This window comes from Neopsephotus bourkii, unplaced genomic scaffold (genome assembly GCF_033783945.1).
Source record: "Neopsephotus bourkii isolate Nb327-2 ecotype Australia unplaced genomic scaffold, CSIRO-AGI_Nbou_v1 NB_1820, whole genome shotgun sequence".
NCBI lineage: Eukaryota > Metazoa > Chordata > Aves > Psittaciformes > Psittacidae > Neopsephotus > Neopsephotus bourkii.
In genome coordinates this window covers 2,756,986-2,776,190 of record NW_026902293.1, presented here as the reverse complement: position 1 = coordinate 2,776,190, position 19,205 = coordinate 2,756,986, and the positions used below count along the sequence as shown (strand labels likewise).

The 19,205-nt window shown below is 40.9% G+C and overlaps 1 protein-coding gene across 5 annotated transcripts in view; it reads right to left on the bottom strand.

Annotated features, from left to right (window-relative positions):
* FAM110B (family with sequence similarity 110 member B) overlaps positions 1-19,205 on the bottom strand; it is a 111,397-nt gene that overhangs the window by 40,953 nt on the left and 51,239 nt on the right. For 2 of the 5 annotated variants that reach the window (XM_061343051.1, XM_061343049.1), the window contains exon 1: positions 17,913-18,082. The exons of the other annotated variants lie outside the window; for them this stretch is intronic. The gene's annotated coding sequence lies outside the window, so the exon portion shown is untranslated. Of the gene's footprint in view, positions 1-17,912; positions 18,083-19,205 lie in introns of those variants that run through there. 5 annotated transcript variants of the gene reach the window in all.

Genomic DNA, 19,205 nt, shown 5'->3' with positions numbered 1-19,205 from the left:
TCTTCAAACTGAGAATATTCAAGTTAGAAACATTCTCATACAAAGTTCAATGTTCAAAAGACATCATCTTCACGGTCATCACATCCACACAGGCCAGAGTATCTGTTCAACATTCACAAAAATTTTATAAAAACGTGAGTTTCTCTATATCTTGAAAAAACACAAACCAAACCAAGAACCACCATCACCCTGACAACAAATATTCTCAATAGCCAACCCTCACTAACCAGCCACACCATGCAGCACCTTCATACAAGCAATACCATGGGATCCCATGAAGATAATGGATCTCCATCCACCTCCACAAGTTTTCGTGCACTGGTTTTTATTCAAATGGAATAAAGAATTTGAATCAAAATCTTTAAGATTTGTATTTGGATATTTTCTATTAAAAGAGAGCATCTCATTGTATATGAGTATTCGTGTCATAAGTCTGCTCTAACAACCTCCTGGGGGTATCCCTCAGGTCTTACCATTCATAAATATCTTTGGAAAAATACTGAGATTACATGAAATTTTTCTGACTCTTGCTATGTTGAAATAAAGAAGTCATTGGTTTCTGGTTGCGTCAGAAAAAGCTAAATGCAATAGCTTATAATATCACTTGCCAATAGCACTAATGTTCTAAGCGGATCACTGAGTTCAATGATTTGTGAAATTAGAATTTTTTATTATGAAAATTAATAGGAATTTTTACTCACTTTTATTACTAGGAGTATTTGTCAAACATTCAACTTCTCTACTTTTGATCTGGCTGATTAAATTTTATTCTTTTAGGTAATGCCATCGTTTATAGTTGAGAGGTAATGCCAAATAATTTTTTGATTTACAGAAACAACTGGCTATAATATAATATGTATTCCTTTCAGAAAGCTGAAGTGAAAGGAGGAAACTGTCCAAAGACACATCAAAAAGACTGACACGAGCACAGGATTCTTCCTTGCTTTTCTCTACCACAGAAAGCAGCAGTGAGCTTAGATCCCTGTCCCCCTCTGCCCCTAGCTTTCAAAAAATTACGTCCAGAAGATAGAGAAGCTGCTCTCCTGGTCAAAAGATTTTCCACCTGGGAAAGTACATTAGTCAAAACATATGCTAGCACAGAATGGTTTGGGTTGGAAGGCCTTTAAAGCTCATCCAGTTCCAACTGCCCTGCCATGGGAGGGACACTTTCCACTAGACCAGGCAGCTTAAAGCCGTGTCCAGCCTGGCCTTGAACACTGCCAGGGATGGGGCATCCACAGCTTCTCTGGGCACCACCCTCATAGCAAAGAACTCCTTCCTAATATCTAATCTAAATCTCCCCTCTGGTCAGTTTAAAGCCATTCCCAATTGTCCTGACACTACACACTCTTGCAAAAAGTCCCTCTGTGTATTTCCTGTAGGTTCCCCTTAGGTATTGCAAGACTGCTACAAGGTCTCCACAGAGCCTTTTCCAGCCTCAACAAGCCCAGCTCTCTCAGCTTGTCTGCATAGAAGAAGTTGTCCAGCCCTCTGGTCGTCTTTGTAACCCTCCTCTAGACTCCCTCTATCTGGTCCACATCCCTCTTGTGCTGGGCCTGAGCTGGGCACAGTACTCAAGGTGCACTCATGCACAGTGCAGAGTAGGAAAGCCACCTTGCTCAGCCTGCTGGTTATGCTCCTTTTGATGCAGCTCAGGATATTATTGGCTTTCTCAACTGCAAGCACACACTGACAGCTCATGTTGAGCTTCTTGTCAACCAACAACCCCAAGACCTTCTCCTCAGGACTGCTCTCAATCCATTCTCTGCCCAGCTTGTATTTGTGCCTGGGACTGCCCTGACCTATGGGCAATGCCAACTGCATCACACAGCCTGATGTGACATATACGTGTAGAAGTATATGTATGTACACACACGCACATGGTTGCTTTCTCTGTATGCATATATAGCACTACAATTTAACTTGTATGATTTCCAGTAAGTGGATGTACTTATTTACATACAAGCGACTTTCTGCTGCATGGTTGGAATTTGAAGGAAGAGTACATGATACTCTTTTCAAAAAACACACCTGCATGAATTGGCCACCAAAGCAAAATCACACATACAAGCTTAGATCTAGCAACGACCATTTTCAGCCTGCTTGACTTTCTAACTTTAAATGGCTGCTTTAGCATAGCAATACAGTCTGCAAAATACTGCAGTGATTTGTATGTATGGCTTTCTCTCCTGCCGATTTAAAAACTCCACAAACTTATCTGTTCACTAAAAAGTAAAAAGGCCCTATGTCTGCAAGCGCTCCAAATGTCACAAGAAAATGGTAAGTTCAAGGGCATTAGCAAATGTATGTTCCCCCCTTACGTTATAAAAGATGCAGTGTGAAAAATCCTTTATGATAATCTTCTCCAAATCATTAATTCTCCTCAATTTACATGAGAAAAGAAACACCAGATCTTTTTTTGTAGATTGCCGCAAAAATCACAGCCCAGGGTACTTCTTGCTGAACTCTGAGGTCTCACAACCTGACCTTTTTCTGTCTGCTCTGAAGAGCAGATCCCATTTTGGATTATCCCATTTATAACACTAGGTAAAATATTCCCCCCACACTCTGAAAGTCCTAACAGCTGCATCTTAATTGGAAAGAAAAACTGATAAGGACAAGAACCAACAGTTGTTACTGCTAAGTAGTAGTGGCTCTGAATCCCAAGCAGTTGCCTTTCTGCCAAGTGACAATACATGAGCTGTAAAACTAAGGTGCTCAAAAATAAACACCAAAACTAAACTACTGCTAATAAGGACATTGTATTTTAATGATAAAAATAGAGGAAGAAGCAGCCAGTTTCAAGCTGCACTTAATTTGAACTTATTCCTTAAGTGTAAGTTATAATTTAAGGGAAATAACTGGAAATACCAACTGTAGTATACAAATTAAGAGCTGGCATGCCAACTGCTAAAATAGTTCACACACCTGGCAGCATTTATACCATGTGAACTGCTGGGAAGGTGTAAAAATTAAAGTTATTTTCATTGATGCCCATGCAGAGATGCACCTGTCCTCTGTGGTGAAGGGCACCAGTGGGTCAGCGACAGCAGAGCTCTCGCTTTATGTCCGTTTGCTGCACGTCTGATTGCTTGTCTTAAAACACCTGGAGAATTTCACTCCTTGCCAGAGAAACATTTAAAATACAGAGTCTCCTCCTGTTGAGGGCAATATTTACGCACATGGATAAAAAAAAGAAATTGCTGTGACAGTATAAAAGAGGTGCGAATTTGCAAGGGGAGCGCAGTACAAGTCTGGACCCTTCTCCACGGTCTTGGCAGCAACACGTGGAAGGAAGGACAGTGGCTGCCAGGCAGCCACCCCTTCCCACTGCGCTCCTCGCTGCCCCTCTCCTCACCCTGTAACTGCCCTTGCAGCAGGGAGAGGAAGAAAAATACCATTCTGAAGTGTTTTGCAGTTGCTTAGCAACTGCTAGAAAACCCCAAGAGACTTCAGTGAATCAGCTGGCACACACACCCCTATAAACATGTTGATGGTGACACAAAGTGCACCACCACACTGTTAGACGTCTCAGCCCCAGGATGTCCCCAGCCCCAATACCAGCATGTTCCTCCTCACCTTTCAAACCTGCTTCCTGTCTCTGCTTATTCATTCATCCCAAAACTCCCTGAACCACCAAAAGGCATTGCAAAGCACCTGTGTGCTGGTAACAAGATTATATTTAATTACAAAGAGGCTGGCTACACTTTTCCCTCAGTTACCACACACCTACAAACCAGGACTGCAGTCAAGAACGGAAGGCTGCCTCTGAAGTAGATCTCCTGTGGTAGAGACTGGGTTCTTTCCCAAGCCACACAATGTACGGCAGTGACCATTACCAGCTATTCCCATGCCTGTTACCAGTTTCAGTGGGAAGCTATGGCCAAATTGCATAAACATTTTGGCCTCTGCAAACACACACCATCATCACAGAATCATACAATAGTCAGGGTTGGAAAGGACCTTAAGATCATCTAGTTCCAACCCCCTGCCATGGGCAGGGACACCTCACACTAAACCATGACACCCAAGGCCCCGTCCAACCTGGCCTTGAACACCACCAGGGATGGAGCATTCACAACCTCCCTGGGCAACCTATTCCAGTGCCTCACCGCCCTAACAGGAAAGAATTTTTTCCTTATATCCAATCTAAACTTCCCCTGTTTAAATTTTAACCCATTACCCAGTCCCTAATGAAGAGTCCCTCCCCAGCATTCTTATAGGCCCCCTTCAGATACTGGAAGGCTGCTATGAGGTCTCCACGCAGCCTTCTCTTCTCCAGGCTGAGCAGCCCCAACTTCCTCAGCCTGCCTTCATACAGGAGGTGCTCCAGTCCCCTGATCATCCTCGTGGCCCTCCTCTGGACTTGTTCCAACAGCTCCATGGCCTTTTTATGTTAAGGACACCAGAACTGCACACAATACTCTAAGTGAGGTCTCACGAGAGCAGAGTAGAGGGGCAGGATCACCTCCTTCGACCTGCTGGTCACGCTCCTTTTGAAGCAGCCCAGGATACGGTTGGCTTTCTGTGCTGCGAGCGCACACTGAAGCCAGCTCATGTTCAGTTTCTCATCGACCAACAGCCCCAAGTCCTTCTCTGCAGGGCTGCTCTGAATATCAAGTGTTTTTATCATCACACCAAGTGTTTTTAGATTTTCAAACCTGATACATACATGTATGCACAGATTCTGACGGGGAACAAAGATTCTTTCACCATTCTTCTGAAACTTCACACTAGGTCCACGTCATTTACATGAACCTGAAGAGTTGATACAAAGAAGCTACACTTGAAAAAAAAAAAACCAAACAAAAAACTTCCGTTTTCCGGATGTGCCATGCCACAGCAGAATACATATGGGGGAGAAGCCAGACCACACAGCAGTGCAACAAGTTTTATATTATCAATATGGAATGTAACCCTAAGTAAAAAACCATGCTGGGAATTAAACCATTTCTAACCACTGCTACAGTTTGGTTCAGAAACAGCTTTCCAAGAGTAGCAACATTTCCAGGAAATTGCAGCTACATCCAAGTTGTCTACCCCATCCCTTCCACAGCCATCGAAGGGACCACCTCAACCTCCTGAGCTGATGGAGAAGATGTACCACACCTACCTGCCCATTTCTCTCCACTGACTGCAAAGTGGACTGTGGCAATGGGATTGGTTTAGCACAGCCAAGGGCATCCCACCCTGGAGGTGAGCTGTCCCAGCACAGGGGGTCCAGGGGCAGTTGAGGTACCCCACTTTATCCCAGATTCCTACTCACACTGATGTCACCATGGGGAAACAGAGTTATTAATCTGCTTGGACCTGCTAGTTTTGTCCATTTTCTATGAACCTTAACACTACTCAACACATTTCTCTCACACATACTACCTTTACTACAAAGTAACTTCAAATGCTACCCCTACTGTAAGCCCAGAAGAAATATGTCACCACATTTTGAGGAAGCAGAAATGCTCAGAGCCACATTTAAATTTCAAGATGCATCTTGCTTCCTGTGCTTGCTTCAATCCTTGAAACAGGAAATTCCTTCATTTTTTAGTCTTTTTCCCTCCCTCCTTTAAACTACTACCCAGTAGTCTTTCAAAGCTTACCTGCTCTAAGCTACCAACAGTGATTTTTACTTATGACAGTGCTGTGATGCTGCTTCACAAACATCTCACTTGGCACCTCCAAAGGACCCATTACATTCTTTATTCTCATAATATCCAGTATACTGAAAAGTAATACAAATTCTTAAGAAAGCTACTGTTTGCATTATCTCTCATAAATACCTACTAGCAGTTAACATGCAGAAATTTTCTTATTTCTTGTTAACACTGTCCCAGAGATTTTAATAGCCATGCACCCTCAAGTGTTTTTATGTGACCACTAGAAATAAAGGCTCAAATAAATAGGTTTGGTGGTGTTTGAGGTTTTTTGGGGGAAGGGAAGTAGAGGGTTGTTTCCTAATGAAGTTGACCACACAGCAGCACTGCCAATTGCTTTTACTGGAGCTAATGAAAGCAGCACAGTTTTGAATAACCTAGAAAACAAAACTGGACTTTCAGGCACCTCTTAAAAAATCCTAACACCAAACCTAAAAGGACAACAACAAACCTTCCCAGAATGGTATTAAACAGAGTTAGTTAATGAATGCTTGGAACCACCAAGCAGGTTGGACCTGGGTCACTTCTGTTTTGTACATGAAGAAAAGCACTTGGTCAGTGGAAAAGAGGTGCAGTAATTATTGGAATTCCTAGTTCCTGAAGGAAGGCTGCTTCCCCTCTGCAAGGCCACAACACAATGCTTCAAGTCGTCCTAAATGACATGGATACCTTTACTCCCACAGCCACACCTGCACAAATTATTCTGTGAAGCTCCAGAAAACACACAGTTTGCTTAAGACCTTCAATACCAAATAGCACCATAACAAGTTGTTCTTCTTTCCCCTATTCTTTAAGCTGTCCTTTCTCTTGTATTAACGTTATTCTTTGTGTTCCTGCCCAGGACAATTTGCTTTTCTAACTGATGATAATTCTCATTGCATACAAATTCACCTAGAAATGCTACTGGACTAGACTTGTTATCTGTAATCAGTGAAGACACCTCAGCAAGTTTCTGTTGTGCTACAAGCTTTTCCCTGCCATCTGTGCAGAAAAATCTTCCCAGCAGTTACGATTCTCTAGATGCACTGGTATGAGTATGTAGGTCTTAACTGCAAAGTTACCAATATTCATTTTGCACGATTGCCTGGTGATACAAGGTAAATTAAAGTAAGACCATAAGAGAGTGGAGCACACCAAACTGATTTAACAGTATTAGCTCTTCACGGTGGAAAGGATGTAAAACAAAGCAAAGAGATAACTGCTTGAAAGTATAATGACATGGTGACTTAAATGGCATTCTGGAGACAGGAAACCAATATTTTGCTAATATATGAGATGGTAGGTAACACTAGGGTATCTTACCAAGACTTTCAGTACTGGGCACAACAGAGAAAAAGGAACCAACAAAAAGATGTAAAGAAGGGTGATATGATCAAAGCCACAGGCTTTGGAAATGCTCTTTCAAGCAGTATTTAGAACTGATGTAAGTGGGACAAGACTGCTTTCATGCAGGCTAGAAAAATGACGGTGCAGTACTTCAGTATGATGGAAGATTTCACAGGACAGGCAGACGGGGAAGGCTGCATCTCAGACACACTGTGCTTGGAAAACCTTTAACATATGGGCTTCTCCTGCTTGCAAGGGCCTTGTGGTAGGAAGGACTGGTCAGTTTTTATTAACTGATACTGTATTTGATGACTCTTCTTTTTTAATGTGTTTATTTTTCATCATTATTTTAAACAATTAACAGATTTAAGGAAGGAAGTAAAAGGTATTTTCTGATTCAAGTGGATTGCAGAATTTTTACCTTAGGGAAAAATTATGAAACTGGTGTAAGTGCTACTTAGTCTGGCAAGATTATCATAAAGGCTCTTTAAGACACATGGCTCTCAGTAGACTAATTTAACAACAGCACTAGCTACACAAGAAAGTGACCTTTATTGATAAGAAATATTAGGACACTTCAGGGGTTTAAAAGACCCTGAAATCAAATTCAAGATTCCAGCTGAGTAGAGGACAACTCAGAATAGAGACTAATGCTAGCTCTGGTTTTATGTACTTAAAAATTACACAGGCAAAAATCACTTTTATACAGAAATAAAGGTTGCAATCTGCTCATATCAGAGGCAACATAAAAGCATTCAAAACTGATGCAGACTACTTAAGGACTTAGTTTCAAGGGACAGTACATTTAAAGCAATACAAATCACCTCAGGTAAAAGCTCATGTGAAATAAGGATGTTAAGGAAATCCTCCTGGATTCCAAAACTATACTAAAATCATGCTAGATACAACAGGGACTGAAAAAGAGTTACACCCAGTATAGTTTTGCTCTTTAAGAAAGAAAAAAGCATTTTTTCTTGAGGCTGCATCAGTTCTGCATTGGTAACTGGGCCACCTGACTTCTCCCACAAGTGGAAAAAACTGAAATGAAGCAGTAGTAAAAACAAACTTTAACAGCCTGTTTCACAGTATTTGCAACTCAGCTCTAAATATGATAACTTCATTTTGAAGATCAAATGAAAATGGGATCCCATAAGCATCACTGCAGCTGGGATTTTGTCCTCTTTATAAAAAACACAGAGATTCCAATTTTTTCCATAGCAGAGCACGAGTGCTGATGCAATGATACAAGGTACAGGAATGTGCTTTGGTTGGTACTTCTGGCTGAGAGAAACTAATCACTGCAATAACCTCAAGTGGTTGTAACCACCTCAAGTTGTCCCAGTGTCCCTCACAAAAGTGCCTGGGTGCAGATCTGCCTTTGTGTAACCTGCGATCTTTGTTCCGAAACCACTGGGCTTGATGTTATGGGAACCTCCAACAGGCACATTTCAGGAATAAAGTATCTTATGGGAGGAGCTCATCCAACACCTCCACAATTAATGAAAAAACTCGTTTCCAGCTGTCAGGAAAAGAAGGAAACGCACACCTTGGTACATGTTGCTTCCAGAAGATGCATACTGCTAGAACCATTTTGAAGATCTGACAGTAAGTCACTAAAACTCAAGCTCTTCCTTGGGGAAGGCCATGTTAATTTCCAAGTAGCTGAACAGAAACTCTTGCCTTCTAACACCTCTTCCCTATGGAGTTTGGAAGGGCAGCCACACCAGTAACAACCTACTGCTTGTTCACTGCTGGCAGTGCTAAGCCTGTCTCTCACTTGTGGGGCAGCACGATTTACAGACAGTTCCCACTTTTACTGAGGAACTTCACATCAAACGTTTGCAATGTTTCCACATATATCATGAAAAAGAAACAAAAAGCAAGTTTTAAATTTAAAACATGGAACAGGACATTTTCTTCTTGCTTCAGATGGCCAAACACTGCTTAAAACTGAAATTCACAGCACATGTGAGCATTATAGACTTGAGGATAAAAGCAGCTGGAGGACAGGCAGAGGAAGGAATGGCTTGAAAACACACATGGAAGAAGAGAAAGAAGAGCCAGGAAAGGAGACTTCGAGCTGTCCATACAAACCCATTCCTTCTTCATGCATGACTGTGATATCTGACAAGACAACCTCTCCACTACAGGTTAACTCTGAAGGATTTTCAAAAGATAACTGCATGGACCAAAGAAAGTAATCTATTCAAGTGTAAAAAGTGTAAAGCTCAACTGCCAAACTAAAGTGAAACAGATGGAGGAGGCAGAATGGTGTAGTTCGTAAGGATTAAGGGATTTATTAATCATTGAAAATTCAACAGCAAAAAAATGCAAAATTTTCTAGTGGCTGTGATTGAAGCTGACATGTTAAGCATGAGACTAAGCAAGTGTTCAGATAGGTTTATTTCATCTTCAGTAGAAAATTTATTATTATTTCTGCAAGTGCTTCACTGTTAGAAATGTCCAAATAGCATTTCTAATGTTATGTCAAGAACTGTGAACAAGCAGGAAAAAGTAAATCCCACACCATATTTGAACACAGCACCAGGAGAGGAAACATGGCATTAACATGTACTTAAACAGCAAAAATCCAAATGCTTATGGGAACAAAGATAATGGTTTCTGCAACTTCAAATACAAAACTTCAGGTCTGCATGCTCTGCCATTTATCTTAGCCAAGATGTAAACAAAGAATCTATTCAACCCCAAACAATATAATACTAATGATGGTGATCATTTAAACAAGGGGAAAATTGACTTTAATGTGGGCTGAAAAGAAGAAAGAAACCATGTTAATGCTATAAGGCAAGATTCATGTCTTTGAAAGGACATGACAAAGAGCTGTGCAAGTGTCCCTTTTTCCACACAAAGTTATCCAACTGATACTTCAAAGGATGCTCACAGACAGCTGCTTCCAATGCTGCCCCTGAGGGTCACCTGGTGCTTCATTTGTATATGCCAAGAGACTAGATGTCATTTTAGCAGTCAGCCTTGCCCAGCTGCCTAGTTTTCAGCAATGCTGTCACACCTACACAGCTACTGTGGGCTGCAGAAGCAGGGCTGACTACCAGCAGTGCAGTAATTATGCAATGCAGGACTCCAGTAAGTATGTGCATAAATACAAAGTGCCTGTAAAGAGTTCTCAACTCAGGCCAGTTTTTTCCATGTTTACCACTTAATTTGGAGCTACCTATTTTGAGAAAGGAGAGTCGAGCTGACCCAGAGCCTTTTGGTCTCCTCTCTCACAGATCTCCTGCTGGGCAATTTGTACCCACTTAAAATGTAATGTGGACTGCAACAAAGAGGTAACTAAGTATGAGTTGTGCTCAACATAAATCATCTAAGAAAAGTAAAGCTTTCTTTAAAGCAATTTTTACTATACAGACAGCATATTACTGTGGAAGGGAAAAGTATTTTCATGGCTGCATAAAGCACAGAAAACTGTATGAAATGCATTTTTATGCATTTAAGAAAAATATAAAAACACTCTCCCCCTCTTTTTTCGTCTCTGATAAGTCTCCAGTTTGTCCTAGCGTTCAGGTACCCTTACACAGCAGCCAGAAACAGGTAGGCATATACATTCATGTGCACATTCATACCTAAGGATATGTATAAAATGTGAAGTAATTTTAGACAGCAAAACTAATACAGAAAAAATAACTAGTTACAAAGCCTGCTTGGTCTGGTGTTTGGAGACTTCTAGTCACAGAATCTCAGAACAGCTGTGGCTGGAAAGCATCTCTGGAGACTGTTTAGTCCTGTTGAAAGCAGAGCCACCTACAGCAGGTTGCCCAGGATCACCTCCCAGTTGAGTTTTGAATACCTCCAAGGATGAAGACTCATCCTCTCTGGGACACAACCTCTGGCAACCTGCACCAGTGTTTGGCTGTCCTCAAAGGGGTTTCTTAAGTTTAAATGGAATCTTCTGTATTTCAGTTCATGCCCACAGCCTCTTGTCCTGTCATGAGATACTGGTAAGAAGAGCCTGGCTCCAGATTCTTTCCTCCTCCCTGTTAGGTACTTATATACACTGATAATTCCATACTTAATTTTAGTGAGAAGCAGAAAAAAAGCTCTGTGTAGGATTCTCGTGTTTCCACAGTACTATGTTCTGCAAAAGCCAGAAGCTGCTATAAATGGCAGATGCACATATTTCTTGGAAATGAGGGAAGCATCAATACAGTTTCAGCAAGCCTCCCCCCCCCAAAAAGAAAAAAAATCAATGGTAATTCAGCATCAGATAGATTTAGTATTTGTAGATGTCTTCTAAGAATGGATGTGTTTTAGGAGTTAGCTGCAGACGTGCTTTTGCTGCAAATTTAGACTTCAGAGTCATGCTGAAGTAAAAAATAAGGAAGTGTTAAGTTGCTTTGTAACTTAAGAAAAAAATACTTGCAAAACCTCTGGCTCTTTGGAGAACTAAAAATTACAGTTCATAGTAAAGAAGCATCCCAGTTTTCCATACAACTCCTCCTCAAGATGCACTAGAGATGAAGAATTCAAACCCTATGCACTTTAGGACTAGATGGGGCCGTGATTCACTTGGTCATTGCTCTGCAAGGATCTAACCAAGGCACTCTGCAAAACCTCCTCCCAGTAGAGAGCCTCTAAGTGCCTCTAACCCTTCAGGCACTCAGTGCAGCAATTGTTCCAAGGTGACGGCAAAAATAAGTAAAATAAATGACTTTAAGGCAGTCAGCATTCACCCAACTTGGAGCCCCGCAGGCAGCAGTGAAGCTGTCAAGATTCAGGTCAGCAATGTGTCACCACTGCCTGAGACACCTACAAAGAGCAGAAGGGGTGGAAGGAGCTCCCCAGCCCAAGCTCTTACAGAAGTATGGCTGGTGTGGGATACATGCATGGATGCATGATGGAAAGGAGCCCTGCTTGCAGAAAGTAGTCAGCAAAGGTCATTAATCACTTTGGAAAGGCCTGATCTAGAGATGACAGGAAGATGAAGGGAGATGCTTGCTTTCAGTAAAGAGGTAACAGGCTAAGATAAAAAAAGCAGATATTTCAGACTCAGAAAGGTCAGAGGTAAGATTTGTATTTGTCAGAATGAGATTTCCAAGCAGAAGCCAAGGACATCTTGCTCCAACAAATAAATAATAACTGGAAAAATACCAAGAATCTTTGGTAAGATAACTTAAATTCTTCACCTGGGTGCTGTCCTCTGCCTACAAGGTTTTTTTGGATATACACACATACCCCTGCCCAAAAGGGAGCAGTGGCTGCAAAGATGTCAAAGAACTCATACATGGTTGAATGGTGGATAGAAGCTGAAGGGCAAAGAAAGACAGACTGAAGAGTAATTTGAATGGGAAAATGGGGCAGACAAATTTAGAAAGGAGGCTGCAGCAAGGCAAAACAAGAGAACTGTGGGGAAGAGAAACAGGCAGCGAAACACTGAAGGACAATGACACCATTTTGAGGTCTTGCTCTGTTGCACCCACTGCTATACCAGCCTTCCACATAAAATTAGCAGCAGTCATATTGCTGCTGCTGGGCTTCACCCAGTCGCTGGGGAGATAGGGACCAAAATAGCAATCCCTGCAGTCCACAATACACTAAAGGTAAATCGGATGGGTGGAGGTGGGAGGGGAGGGAGAGGAGGAAGGGAACAGACAGGAAAGGATCATGGATTGCAGCAGGGCTGATATTACAGCAAAGGAAGTGATATAATTTTATCAAGTCCCTCATACATCTTCTGACTAGACTGCTGCTGTAATGTCATGGTAGAAATACAAAGCTGCACACTCATTTCCACATGACTGCAATGCCCAAAATACACAATGCCAATTATGACTGGGACAGAAGGAAATCATCCTTACCCTGAGAAGTTTGTACTGCAAGTGCTTATAGAGACAGGGATCATTATACTGATCTTACAGTATTTTTCACTCTTTTAAAGATATTTGCAGCAATAATGCTGTTTATAATCCTAAAGCACAGACTGTTTAGCCTACCTTGCAAGCCTACAGTTTGTGGTCACATAAAAAATGCCTCTTCTTTACTGGCTCTGTTTCTCTCATCCTCTCCTGCCTTTTTCTGCCTAGATTATACAGGTGAAATCCACTTTGGAACAGGGACTTTATGTGTATTATGAATTTGCATTATAGGCCAACACACCACATCATATTAATATCTCTTTGATATCATTACCTACAAAACTCTCCGGAGAGTTGGGGTTGTTTAGCCTAGAGAAGAGGAGGTTGTGGGGAGTCCTTGTAACACTCTTCCAGTACCTAAAGGGGGCCTACAAGAAATCTGGAGAGGGACTTTTTACAAGGTCATACAGTGATAGGACAAGGGGGAATGACTTTAAGATGAAATTTACCATAAATCTAGGGTAAATTTAGGTTAGGGATTAGGAAGAAGCTCTTTACTGAGAGGATGGTGAGGCACTGGAACAGGTTGCCCAGAGTTGTGGCTGCATCATCCCTGGCAGTATTCAAAAGCAGGTTGGATGGGGCTTTGAGCAACCAGGTCTAGTGGAAGGTGTCCCTGCCTGTGGCAGGGAGGTGGAACTGCATGATCTTTAAGTTCCCTTCCAACACAAACCATTCTATGAAAACCAGCAGCCAAGCCTTAAAAGAACCAGTTATTACCATGGACCCTAAACAGATGCAGGAGCCAAATATTCACAAACTTCTGAAGATGTGCATACCACTGCAAACCTGGATACTCTTATTTCTCTCAGTTAAATAGCACTAACCCATGCAAGTTGTATTACACATTGCATAACCTTGCCACAGGATGTGTTTCTACAGAATTCCTAATGAGGGAGCAGAACAGCCTGATCTTTGGGCTACTCCACCAATTTCCAGAATGTTAAACTTCTTTAAAAGAGAGGCAAGAATTTTATATCCTTCTTTGCCATTATTTGGGATTCTGAAGGATACACATTCATATCAGGAAGGTATTAATGGATACAGTAAAACCATTCTACAAGACGCAGCAGATACACAGCCAAAAAGATAGATGGCCATATAATCATCAGCAGTATAAATAATATACAGTTTCCATTAACAAATCAGTATATCACTGAAGTATAAGACAACTGCATAACAGGACTTAAAACCAAGTAACACCTGCTATGGAAAGGACAATTCTTGTTTAGAAAAAACATATTTACAAAGTGAGGATCTGGGTTGGAGATGGTTCAGGTGCTTTGTGGAAAGGATGTAGGCAAGTAGCTGCGCCTACAGGTAGCTGTAGTGCATCCATGAAAGGCAGTATGAAACAGAGACAGGAATCTTGTTACGAGGATTACACAGACAAAAGCAGCCAGGATTACTATTTGCCAGTTATATTATACATTAAATCTATCAAGCCACAGTTAATATCGCAGGTAATACATTTAAGAACAATTAAAATTAACTGTAACAGAAGATTAATTGTAAAAAGAAATTAATAATATGCATTTTGTCTTCAATTCACCATACCACCGCAGGTGAGAAATGCAAGTAGAAGATATTCATTTCCTGCTCTATAAAACACAACCTTCCTCTAAACATTGTGAATGCTTGACATGCAGATGCCTTGAGCTAGGTATATTTCATCCACTGTTTAAGTTTCTAACTCTGCATAGTTAGTCCCCAGACTAACTTGTGCCAGGCAGGCGACAGCCCTGCGGGAGGGCAGGCATTCACCACTGCAGGCCCACACCTATGCCCAGTACCTGGGCATGGGAGCACTCATGCCCCAAACTGGGGCTATTGGATGTCTTGACCATTTAAACAGACAGACATTTAATCAGCAAAGTAATAACTGGATTTGGTTGCAAAAAGAGAGGAAAAGGAAAAAGGAGCTTTAGCACAATGTCATTTTCTCATTCTAACGTAACCTTTACACATATATCACTTTGCTACTCAAAAACTGCAAGTACAAATCCTGAAAAATAAACATTGTGGTAATACTTTAAATCCCTGCAGCTGTTTTTCAGGATTCTCTCTTTCATTGCTAACAGACTGAAAAAAAAAAAAGAACAACAAAAACCATTAGCCTTCAGTATCATTTTTCCCCTTCAGACTTGGTATGGTTTTAAAAGTAATGCAAAATTCACTTACTGTGTAGCAGTAAAAAGATATAATATCTTAACAAAACAGAGCTAGTGTAGCATTGTTAATTACAAGCACTCGGTTTACTGCACGCATCCATGCTCAGCTAGCAGCCAAAGCTAGTGTTTCTGAAAATGCTACCATTCAAGGAGTATTCAAGGAATATATACCTATTGGATTATAATGAGTAGCAGTATGACATTAAAAGTGGTAGCAACACATTCATTTCTACACAAACATATTTTAGTGGTTAGATGGTATAAGTGATGCTTTGGCAGACATACATACACACACATTTATGAATTAAACACTTGAGACCTTATTTTTTGCACTGTACTTCTGTGCCCTTACCATACATATGCATACTGCATTTCTAATTGGAAAGAAAGTTTCCCTTCCAGATAACAAAGGACTTGATGGTTTATCTACAGCACAACATATCGGAAATAAGAACATTTCAAGAGGTGCATAGCAAACATGCTATGCTTGCCTCTCCTAACAAAGAGTAATTAAAAACTTTCACATCAAGAAACTCACTGGCAAAGCCTGAATATAAAATCTCATCAACAATAATCTGAAGTGTGCTACATTTCCTGCAGCAAGACGCTAGTTACAGTTAAAACACATTTATAGCAACAAAGCTGACAACTTTTTTAAAGAGCAATCCACATAAACTGTTGCTTCCAGTTGTTTTCTGTTTACCCAGAAGAACAATGAGGATGTAACATAAAGGGAAGCATTAACAAAGTAGCTTATTCCTTGCTATTGATGCATTGCAAATTTAAATTATACTGCCACCAGTTTGTTTCACGACTGTCATTTTTCCTGGTGATGCTTGCAAAGATCATCACAGCTGGTTTTGGAGACGGAGATGTACACATCATAATACCTGTTGGTGCAGCATTATAGTTCCAGTGGGTGGTAGTATTACCTGCATCCACCACCAAAATATATGGCAAATTTTATATCATTTTACAGCTGTGCTTTATGTTACTTACCAGTAATGATAGCTCAATATGTGGAATAGAAAATACCAGCCTCTCACCTCTTGTAAACACGCTGTCTGGGTATGATAAACATTTAATTCAGCTGGGGATATTATTTTCTATGTTTATTACTAACATTGTCATTATTTACTCCTTCATGGGATGCTGCTGCAGAGGTCATAAAGATGCAAATATATTAATTTAGGTAAGCTTCTTGTTAAAAAAGGTAGAAGGCATAGTTTAACTTAACCCCTTTAAGACACTTCTGGCTGGCAACTGGAGCAACGAGGGAATATGAAACAGCCCGAGAATAACATGCCTTCATGTCCCGAGTCTTCCCTGTTCCGGCTTAAATGTTACCATGCAAAAATGACATTTCCCAAGTCTACACAGAAGAAAACAGCTTTGGAAATAAAACCTAGGTGAACGTAGACACCATGATAACTGTTCAGTTAACATCAAAAATTCAGTGAAACTGGCATGTACCAACTGTGATTAAACCTCCCAAATACTTTTCCTTTTGAATATGATATCACAATTAAGAAAGAACATGTATTTGTTGCACTCACAGCCATATGAATCTAGTAACTGAATAAACGCTTGCATTTACTCAGGAGGTAACAACACAGCTTCATACCACATACTTTTTAAGAGTGAACAACTCAAATTTTTGCTGTGGTTTACACAGAAGAAAAAACCTCTTCCTGGATAGGTGTGGAGGGAAAAGTGAAGAGTAATACCAAAATTGCTCCATTTCCTAACACCCTTCTGATCCTGGCTGAGACAATCTACTCATACCTCGGACGCATGGTGGCAGCCAGCCAGCCAGCCAGATGACTGGTGACTTAATATACAAGTTCATGGGGGCTCTGGAGTCTGACAGAGACAAGGGCATTAACTCTGAAGTCTAAACAGTCAGCTTCAATGTTCAAAAGTCATCACATGAGGCATGACTATATTAACAGAAATTATTTTAATACTTCATACTTGCTTCCTTCTGTTCTGAACAGCTTTCACTGTAAAATGTGCTCATTAGATATGCATGCTTTTTATAGTAGAAATTGTGATCAATTGATGTGTAGGTCAAGTATGAAAAGAAATGAGTATGACGCTATGATAAATACTCTAATAGTCTCAGAATCACAGGGGAAAAGACTGGTATATATATCTTGTTATACAAGATATATATATAAGCAAGGCTTTGGGCCAGAATTCAGCCACTGAGAACAATACAGATATCTATATAAAATACGTTTGTGTGAAAGCAAAGGATATAGTGTAATCTATCAGGCAGGATGCCTTTAGCTTAATTATGAAAGCCACTTAAAATAAAACCCAGTAGATTAAACAAAGAATCCACCCAAACGTGAAGGCTCCAGCATCTTTGTTGAAAGAACAATAGCATATTACTCCTCATCCCTCTATCTTGTAGCAAGAGAGCCATGAAGATAGTTACGGCTGTGATCAAATTAAAGAACGCTTCACAGAATCATTATTTAAATTAAACACTATTTATAGAGATTCATTTTCATATGCCAATAGTTATAAATGCTCTAATTCAATTGCTCGGCAGAAAACATCCCAATAACAGAAATATTTCCATTAGCATAACAAAAGGCAACCAGTAAAATCACTCACATGCACAGGCTCAATTTTTCAAATGAAAGCAATATTCCTGTATAAATACACTCTATTTTTGAACTAAATCCACCCAAATAATGTGGCTTGTAACCTGATCACTTTCCCACCAGAGTACACATGAAATTAATGAAAGCAAAATCAAATTAAACAGATGACATGATTAACAGTATTCATTTCATGCATGACTGTTTTACCGGAGAGATAAAGACCTGAAAGTAATTACCACCAAGTAAAACTCCTTCACTGACCTCTCGGCTTGCAGCTAGCAGTCCTTAAGTACTGATGTTTGGCAACAAAGAACAGTGCCTTTCATCTGTGGGCTTTCTTTTATGCTACAAGTTGAGCACCTCTCCCGTTGCATGCACACAGTACCTCTGTATCTATGTCTGTAATGCAGCATAAAGATTACTGGGGAAACCTATCAAACCGGCAGGCAGCAACCTTGCCCACCAATAAGCACGAGGCACATGCAGAATCCAGCACATGCTCGCTGAGGCTCGCAGCCTGTCACCACTGCTTAGCTGGCTGCTAATCTAATTATAGCCCTTCACCGTAGCACCGAGCTGCTGAAGCATCGCGCACGAGATGAGAGCTGGACAGATTATTACGCCTTTTGGCTGAAAGCATCGACATTTGGGACTGGTATTTGGGTGCATGAAGAAAAAAAGTCACAAAATGGTTTGGGGTGGAAGGGACCTTAAAGCTCATCCAGTTCCAGCCCCCTGCCATGGGCAGGGACACCTTCCACTAGACCAGGTTGCTTCAAGCCCCGTGCAACCTGGCCTTGAACACTGCAGAGGATGGGGCAGCCACAACTTCTCAGGGCAACCTGTTCCAGTGTCTCCCCACCCTCACAGTAAAGAATTTATTCCTAACAGCCAAACTAAATCTCCCTTCTTTTAGCTTAAAGCCATTCTCCCTTGTCCTATCCCTGCATCCCTCATAAAAAGTCCCTCTTCAGGTATCTTGTAGGCCCCCTTTAGGTACTGGGAAGATGCTATAAGGTCTTCTCAGAACCTTCTCTTCTCCAGGCTGAACAAATACTCCTGTTTGGTTTTTGTTGTGTTTATTTTGTTTGTTTGGTGGGTTGGTTTTTGGGTGTGGGGTTTTGTTTTTTTTTTTGTCATTGTTATTGTTTTCCCAAATAATTTACCTAAAAGGAATTTGTCTCAATCTCTGAAAAAAGTGATATATTTAGGAGAACTCTTTCAGAAGCCGATCACTTACAGTTTGCTAAGCCGGTCAGGAGGAGACAATAAAATGCAGAAGTTTATTCTTGTTTTGAATGTACACATTACCAGCATACTACGTAAGGTACATCTCAAATCAGTTTATGTACAGTACTTCACAAACTACAATGCAGTCCTCAGATAAGTGACACAGTCTCAATGCACAGTAACCCTACAGAAGTCAACAGGACCCTCTCTGTCCTTTATGTTTACACGTGGGCAGATACTCAGATGACCCAAGGGCTTCTGTGTGCACTGGCACATGAAGTCCTAACTAAGCTTTCATGAGGCTATGGTAGAAATGCCAAGGAA